Source organism: Magnolia sinica, chromosome 5, assembly GCF_029962835.1.
Source record: "Magnolia sinica isolate HGM2019 chromosome 5, MsV1, whole genome shotgun sequence".
Taxonomy (NCBI): Eukaryota; Viridiplantae; Streptophyta; class Magnoliopsida; order Magnoliales; family Magnoliaceae; genus Magnolia; species Magnolia sinica.
Window position 1 is genome coordinate 74,742,791 of NC_080577.1, and position 9,594 is coordinate 74,752,384.

Genomic DNA, 9,594 nt, shown 5'->3' on the forward strand with positions numbered 1-9,594 from the left:
AGAGAGGGAGAGAGAGAGAGAAAGAGAGATGAGTGATGGAGGGACCTCGGCACTATGGGCCCTCCCTTCTATGATTTATAACATACATCAAGTGGGTCTCATTACAAGTGGGCCCACCGATCAAAATTCAATGGTGGAGATCCTTTCTCTACTAAAATGCAAGGTCTAGATGACCCTATTCATACAAGGAAAATAAACATCATGATGGGATTCATAGAGAATGGCCCCATCATGGAATGATCATGAGAATCATGATGGGCTATCGGCCACACCTAGGGTCCAAAGTGGGATCCATACCATCAATCGGTAGGCCCCACTTGGCCCATCATTGAAAGAATGAAATTTAGGCCTAAGAAACTCCCACCTTTGATCTCTTCTTCCTTCTTCCACCAATGCATGATAGAGCTCCAAAGGGACAACTTTAATAGTTGAGATGGGCTTAAGATGGTGGGATCTGGTGGTAGGAAGGTGGGCCACACTAGCTCTCTCCCATGGAGCTTGGACATGGGTTGCTCTCATTAGGCTTGGAGAGAGAGAGAGAGAGAGAGAGAGAGAGAGAGAGAGAGAGGTGATGGGAGAGAAGTGATGGAGAGAGGGATGGTGAGTGATGGACGGGTGTACTTAGTTGTAAGAGAGGGTTGACTTTGGGGGAGGGGTGGTTGTACTTAGGGATGAGGTGATGTGTACTTGATATGAGATGTGATTGATGAGACATGTCGTAGAGATTCTCTCAGAATTCACAACACGTGGCGTTTTCCTCGAACTGAACGTAGGCCCACATCTCCTGGCCTAGGTATCGCCTTGGCGCATAATACGCGGCGTCGGAACCGTGACGACGGCACGGTCGCTAGAGTATAAGTCTCAAGTCGAGCTGACTTTAGAATACGGGATATGACTCAGGGTCATGCGCAACTGTCAATTACAGATCACAAGTTGCCGGAATTCGACTGGAATGACTGTAGAAGCCTACGAAACAGTACGGACTAGGATACGGGCCTCACAGCTTTGCATCTCTGCTAACCTTACTAATCATATTCAATATAGGCTTATAAGGATAAGGGATAATCAACAAGATTTACCTATAAGTCAGGATCATCTAAAAGTTTAGGGGGTTGTTTAGGATTAAGGATAAGGTCACCAAGGCACCTCATTTACCAATTCGTTACTCATATCTTCTTGTCTTCGGTCTTCATCTTTCAATGGCTCAACCGACTACATAACACACAAACTCACACGATTAACAAATAAGGTGCACAAATTAATGCACTAACAATGCATCCGTTGGAGCACTTTTTTATAAAATGAGCATTCAAAATTTTGCAAAAGAGATGGATTTTTTATGGTTTTAAAGCCTCTATGCATACAACTCCTAACCACTTCTCCAAGGGTCTAATCCATTGAGTCCGTGTTATCTTCCTTGTGATTCATCACTTTATATCAGCATAACAAGCTCAACTTGAAGATGTACATATTTTCTTGAATTCTCTAAAGGTTATACACTAATCTTATAAGTAAATCATTTGTCTATCAAGCTCTATAATGCTCATCTATATGAATTCCCAATTAGAACCAACTATCACATTAGTTGTAAGAGATTGGACTAACCCACTCTCCTGTTATCGTAGCATCCTCATAGGAAAATTATTGAAAGGAGCCAATCGTTGGAGCTGACTAAGATCCACTTCAAAGATCGAGGGAACTGAAGAGAAGTGCCTTAGAATTAATCAAGCATCTCAAGCCTTGCGTTATCAAAGGGGCCCAACCAAACTTGTAACAGTTTTTGTTTAGAGTCTATTCATTTTAAATCAAAGTCCTTGTGTAGGCCATTGGCGAGTGTATAGTAGTTGTCTCTTGTATAGGACCGATTGATCCAAGCTCGATTAAGTCTTTATATAAGCAACCAACGAGTCTATACACGTGAGTCTCTATGTGAGCCACCTATAAGTGAAAACGTACAAGTCTATATGTCAGCCACTTACATGTGTATACGTATAAGTCTTTGTTTGAGCCACCAACGTATGTAAATGAATTAGTTCTTGTATAGGACTAATTAAGTAAAACCTTGTGTATGCCACTGACAGGTATGTATGTAAATCCTTGTGTGGGATTGTAAAGGTTGGTGGTGAACCTATAAAAAATCATTAAGATAATGAAATCCTTAAAACTCGAGTTTGAATTCGTTATCTAGGATTGGAATAGAGATTTAGCTGAACCATTATATATCATTATGTTTACGATTGTTTACACACACACACACTTATGATTTGATTTGTTCATTTTACTTAGATGCTTGAGTTTGCTAGGTATTTAATTCATTGTACACACTAGGTACATCTATCCCACATCACGGACTACTTTGCACATATAGTTACATCTTTTATTTTCTATAATCTTAGACCCATTTCACCCTATGGCTTAATTGTATTAATTGATAAATATTTTTGAAAGGTCCCCATTCGTAGGACTACCATAATTCTAAACTTCTGCTTGGTGGTATCATGTTTCAATAACCACACAATTTCATTGACCGTTGATTTCTGTATTAGATTTGTCTAGTACTAACCATTAATTTATGTACCAAATTGGCCTACTTATGACTTGAATTAATTCTAACTTAATAATTCTATAATTATGTAAAAATGTAAAAATGTACATGATCACTCTCACAACTTGTGAGAGTGATCATGTACACATATACATTTGACCATTAAACATGCATTATACCTACCTAATCATGACATTTGATGCGTTAAACTTACCTAATCTTGACATTTGACCCACGCATCAAATTCACCCAATTAGCCTCTCTTTTTACATTAAAAATTTGCCTAAATATGTTCACTCATTTTCACTCTAAATCAGCCATTTCCAATTATACAATCTTAAGCTAAACCCACTCAATGTGGACCCATTGAAGTTTGAGTTAAAACCACCTACGTTTGACCCTTTATTTATCATAAATTAAAGTCACAAATGACCATTGAACCCATGTCTTATAAAAGCCCTTTAACCGACATGTGCGAACCCTTCAACTCTATCACTAATTCTAAGCCACTCATTTAGCAATCTCCTAATCCCAACCATTCATCATTATCACCCAATATAATAATCCAACTACAAAACTAGACCATCCATTACACTTATCTCAAAGTTGTTTACCCATCTTGAGTGTTTAGCCTTGATCACGAACATCATACAAATCTATCTCAGTTGTGAATCGCCATACGAAACAAGCGAAATGCTTCTATACCGCGGACGCGGATTAGGTACTGACAGTTTTAGGAGTCCCCTGCTGAAGTGACGTCACCAAGTTCTGTGGGCACCACCATGATGTATGTGTTGTATCCACACCGTCCATCCATTTTAAGATATCATTTTAGGCATTAGCCAAAAAAATGAGGTAGATAAAAAGCTGTAGTGGATCCCACCACAGAAAACAATGGGAAGAGTGATTTATACAGTTGAAACTATCCCAGGGCCCACCATAATGTTTGTTTGAAATCCAACCGGTTCAAAAGTTAAAAAGACATGAAAGAAGGGAAAACACAAATATCAGCTTGATCTAAAACCTTTGTGGCCTTTTTTAAGTTTTTAATGCTGGGCGTCACTGTCCCGACCGTTATATTTGCCGGGGCCCACTGGAACATTATGACACTATGGTATGTATCCAATCGGTACATGAGAGATACCGGCGATGGCCACCTGTGAAGATCTCATTAATCATCTCCAGTATTGGACCACATTCACCTACAACACTGATTTTACGTGGTCGATAAAGACCCAAGACGATGAAAACCCAAGCTTTGTACCATTATGATGTAGACGTAAATCCACCATCCATCAGGTGAGAACCTTGATGGACAACCTTATTTTCACCGTATATACAAAATATCAGCCCCACATACAGATATGTGGCTGGCAGGCATATACCCATGTTGCGCATCTTACATGACAACCACAAAATGGTGGCCTAAACCCCTGGGGCCGTTTGGATGAGAGTGTATGAGATGAATTGGAAGTAAATAAGGGTAAATGGTGGAGAATGATATTTTGGGTGTGTTTGCATGTAAGTAAATGGAGGTAAATTAATTGAATTGGAGATAAATGGGGCTGCGAATAAAATCCTCCCTCCACACAAAGATTTGCAAACAAAGAGGTGTCAATACACACGACCCACAAACATGCTAACGGTAGTCCAAAACAAGACACTTATAAGCTACATCACTAACTAGAATTATTAGAATTATCCCAGGCTTTTGGGTTGCATAAAACAAAACACATTGTAGATGCAGAAATAGAACCGCAGTTATCAACACATAAGCAATTATGCATTGTGTGAACGCCTGAGCTCTCAGGTGCTTACCATATTGTATATGTAAATACATTCCATTTCCTCAAGATGAGAACATTTATTTCAACAGTATATATCAAAGATCCTCCTGATCAAAAATTCTGACCAGCCACACCAATGGGAGAGAGTTCATATCCATTTAGTTGGGGATTCCACACAAAAATACAAGTGAATCCTTAAATACATGCATTTGATCATATATGTTTTCCAATGAGGATTTTCAATGTGACATATAATAACATCTCTGCATGGCACCACAATCATTTCCTCAATTCCCTCTTTCAACAAGCTAACGCTGCTAGTGTGTTTTACTTAAGGCTTTTAAATTCAAACAACCAATGGCTGAAATACAGTCACCAGAAACACATCAGAAGCAAGCAATCAACATCAAACTCAAATTGCACTGCATAACATTTTAAGTTCAACCAAATAACATTCCTGATTCCACATGCGAAAGATAAGAACTTTAAATATACCATCCTTTTCAATTAGAGTTCGGGATTGGATTAGCTACACCAATAGAATCAATGAAAACTTGCTCTTAAAATCTATAAGATCACATGGTCTAGCCTGCTTCAGCTTTCTATCAGACTGATTTTCATATCTTCAATTTACCCTGATTTACACCTGATTAACAGTTTTGAAGGAATATAAAGACCATGGTAGCCCCATAACAAACCAAAGATTGGCATCCCATCCTCATTGTTCCCTGTGGCCTAACCCACCTGAACTGTGGATGTGATTGAATTTTACCCCTATCACGCCTATATCTAGGACATGATGTGTATATCTTGGACATGATGTGTGCCATAGATCTCCGCATTTCACGTGGTGCCTAAAACGGCAGAAGCACATTTTATAAAATGATCAAGGTGCAACTGTAATAAGCTGATAAGTAGCCTGAGCCATACACACACCAAATGCCAACATGAAACGATAGTGGAACAATAGAGTCATCTCCACGTTTAAGGGAACAATAGCAAAGGTGCAGGGCTAACAGATAGTGGGAGCATGGGGTAAGGACGGGGCTACTGAGTTTAAGGGCAAGACTCATCTCCACGTTTTCTACCTAAGATCTCCCTGTTTTGACTCTATATTTTGGATTGACATCAGATGTTCTACATGAGTTTCTCGAAGCCATCACAGTGAGATCTCACAGAGCTTCATAATCTGACTGCCACTATAGTCTATGTAGGCTAGAGAGAGAGAGAGAGAGAGAGAGAGAGAGAGAGAGAGAGAGAGAGAGTTTATGCCACAACAAAGAAATTAAAAGATAAATGTGATCCATGATCAAATCTAAGCCATTTGAGCTTAAGAGTTCAAAATATCATAATGGCCCAATAGAGCCTTTGTTGTACGGTCTAGCTACTACCATGCTATGTGTGAGGTAAGACAGAAATGAGGAAGTTCAGGCAAGCAAAACACATCAGATAAATTACTTAAGCCGTTTAAAAGTTTTAAAATATCCTTCTATGTGCTTTGATTATTCAAAATTTTGGCATGAAAATATCCAAATGATGCTTCAGTTATATATAATATGCATACAGACAGTTGGTATACTTTGCATGCAACCAACAAGATAAAGTTTGCAAACTTGGCAGCCCATCAACAAGCAAGGCAAACAAACAAAAGGCTAGAGAGGTACAAACAATTCAAAACAATTTTCTAATCGCTGCACACGTATCCTAGTGTAGAATCCCAATCTTGCAAGATGTAGACCAAATACAAATAAAGGGCGCTTATTTGGTACTCGGGCTGAAAATGATACTTGATACACAGGTACTTAATGCTAATAATGTGGCATGTGTTAATACAAATTAAACCGACTACATGGTCGACCCATTGTCACTGAGTTGTTCGCACTACTTAATTTAACAAAGGTGTTGTTTGGATGCCTGCAAATAGCTTTAGTTGTAAATGATTTACACAGCCTGTCCTGTTTGCCATTAAGCTGTAAATCGTTTACAACTATCCTTTTTGGCATTAAGCTGTAAGTCATTTACAACTATCATGTTTGGCTTTAAAATGTAAATAAATGATTTGTAGGAAATGATTGTTTGTTTGGAAAATGGAGAGCTGATTTTTAACATTTTTATAGCCATGTAGGCTGTAAATGGAGAGAGCCTGCAAATGAAATCCAAACTTTTTTACCTGTAAATTAGATGGAGAAAAATGCTGTAAATCATTTACAGCCTGTAAATGATTTAGAGGCAAAAAAGGAGATCAATTTACCTGTAAATCATTTACAACTTGGCTCATTTACAAGCATCCAAACAAAACCAAAGACGCTTGAATTCATTATTAATCGTCCAGTAAAAATGTCATATCCACCAATTTGATAGTCTGATAATCAAATAGCCTTGATATTTGGTTCATACCATATCTAAGTTAGTACCTCTAATTTCGGCAGTTGAATCTGACTGCCTTGTATTCCATGTATCGAATTTCAAAGTAAATGCATGTGTATCATTGATCATTCTCTGCCAGAGTATCAAACTTTTTTTCTCAAGTAGTAAAAGAGAATCTTACCCTCCTCACCATAATACCCAAAAAATAGTGTATAAAGACAATTTTTGAAAAAAGGCAAAAAAAAAGAAAAAAAAAAAGAGAGGATGAATTGGAAACTATGAGATGGGAGAAAAAAAAAGAGTAATTTCTTAAAATAAAGGCATGGATGTGCCAGGAGACAGGTAACATGATGCAATTAACATGTAAATGATAACATCATGCTGTTTAATACTGGCTGCTTTTTTAATTCAATCTATGCTTCCCAACAAGAGGTTTCCCACACATCATGGAAAACTCGGTCAGTAAGAAGCAACCACCCACAAAAAATATTTCACATTTCTATTTCAAATAATAAAATAAAATATAAAAAAATGAAAAATAAAAAAAAATTATAATAATAATTTTTAAAAAAAAAAAAAAGAAGAAGAAGAAGAGAGGCAAATAGTACTTTTTGGAAGAGATGGGAATGAAGACAAGCAGACCATTGATGAGAACATGTATGAAGAAAAAATTCATCATCAGGTGAGGGGGAAGGTTTGCATTGCCCTATTCATTTCCGCTTTCGTTGACGCGTCCCTTGATATGAGACCCCAAAGAACGCAACGCCTTTCGAAAGCCAAAAACTACAACCCTAATCTAAACCATCCAACAGGTGACTCTGTCGGGGGCAGAGAGAGAGAGAGAGAGAGAGAGAGAGAGAGAGCTTTGGGGATTTTTAGGGTTTTGAAGAAGGCAAGAGATGGACCGACGGAATTTATAAGCGCCCTAACTCAGAGCAGCCAAGTGATAGTTCACCACCAGTTTAGAGATGAATGGTGGTGACTCGCCCTCCTCTTATGCCGCACTCACGACCATCTATACTTTGGGGCAGCATTGTGGACTGAGCATATCTATTAAATTACACTGATTAAGTAATCTTAACCATCCAATCGATCACGATCAAATGGATGGCTAAAGGCTATGCATTGAGTGATTCAAGTTCGAAGGGAGAAATCAGAGGATTACTAAAAGAATCTCGGTGCAATTTTTCGGTGATGCTTCATCCAAAATTGTGTCAGCGATTTGAAAGTCTGGATCGTATTGCAATTGTGCCTTGTGCATGGTTGAAGAATCACCACCGTTTCCCAAATGGTGCTGAACTATCACGGGAGTTTTGCCTGCATCCAAAATCAGCCCCACGTTTATGTATAGGTTGTATATCCACACGGTCCATCAGTTTTTTTTTAGCTCATATCAGATCATGATCACCAAAATAAAGCAGGTCAAAATCTCATGTGGACACCACAAGCAAAATATGATTGAACAGCTACCCTTAAAAGTTTCCTTGCGCCCGTGGTAACGTTTATTTGCGTTACAACCTGCTGGTATACGGTCGCAAATACACAAATACGAGTAATTTAAAACATGAAAATCAGCTTTATTCAAAGCTTTTAAGGCCCACGATAAGTTTTGAGTGGTTAATCACCATTGTTTACGGTGGTCTAGTCGACTTAAAATTTGGATCTCCTTCATTTTTTTTATCATGTCAGAAAAGAAAAGAAAAGAAGAAAAAAATAATAATAATAAAAAAAATAACTGATGGACACTAAGGTAGGCCTCACGCCAAAGAAACACTCACTAGCATTTAACCCCGCTCTCCTCACCATACGAGTTTTACCGTTGGCTAAAAAGACAATGTTACGAAAATGCTTATCTTTTAGTTGAAAGCAAGCTTACTTCTAAATTATTTCATAAAAATTATTTAAATTTTTGAGTGTTAGTGAAAAATACGCTTACCATTTGACGCACGATTCAATACCATATTTTTAAAAAGATAATACTACCCTCGAAGAAAACCCTTGGAATACATTTCCAACAAAATACACCTCTCTCTCTCTCTCTCTCTCTCTCTCTCTCTCTCTCTCTCTCTTCAGCTCGATCACCAATACTTTTGGTTTCACTTTTTGCTTTGTGGAAGCATGCTTCACTCGTATGGTAACCTAATTATCATAAGCATTTATAAGAGTTAATCTAAACAGTGTATATTATCATGATCATAAGTATATACAAACAAATATCCAAATATATACATCCATACAACCAACATCACATAAAGTCCACTCAATTGGGGACTCAATATACAAGTCTAAAAGAATCATAAAATGTGTATCTCAGCCTAAAATGACAAAACAAAGACATCGACAATCTGAGGACGTCAAGCTCCAATTGATCATCCACATACCGGACATATGTGAACTCATTGATGAGGTCCACATACTCCTTAACAAGTGCATCCTCCTCTAGGGCACCTGCATCGACGAAATCATCTTGTTAATGTTTTATAACATTATCTCAGGTGAGAGTGAGTAATCAACTCAATGTTATTATTAACCAAAGTTTCACATGTTATCAAACATATATATACATAGACGATGATAGCATTACAAGACAAGCAATTCCTATTATTAATTTTTTAAATGCATGAATGACATAAAATGTGTATGCATGGCCTGGGACCAACAATAACAGTAACAAACCACATCGGCGCTATTACTAACGAGGATGTCAACATATGCGCAATGGTTGACCCATAGTACAAGCGTAATGGTTGGCTTATAGCACAACCCAACAATGTTATGATATACATAATTAGTTGGGTATTTATTAATGAAAAAGAGAACTCGAAATGTCCTTTGGGGGGGGAGGGTTGAATAAGACAATGCCAAATAATTGAAATAAATGCTGAATATGTAAAT

At 37.8% G+C, this 9,594-nt stretch overlaps 1 long non-coding RNA gene and 1 other non-coding gene across 2 annotated transcripts; both read right to left on the reverse strand.

Annotated features, from left to right (window-relative positions):
• Positions 1-5,798: 5,798 nt before the first annotated feature.
• On the reverse strand, positions 5,799-7,251 carry LOC131246159 (uncharacterized). Its single transcript, XR_009171211.1, has 2 exons — positions 6,584-7,251; positions 5,799-6,526 (listed from the first exon to the last, which is right to left on the reverse strand). It is a non-coding gene; the product is annotated as an uncharacterized LOC131246159 (long non-coding RNA).
• Positions 7,024-7,173, reverse strand: LOC131247753 (small nucleolar RNA snoR137). The gene has a single exon (XR_009172024.1). It is a non-coding gene; the product is annotated as a small nucleolar RNA snoR137 (small nucleolar RNA).
• Positions 7,252-9,594: the final 2,343 nt, after the last annotated feature.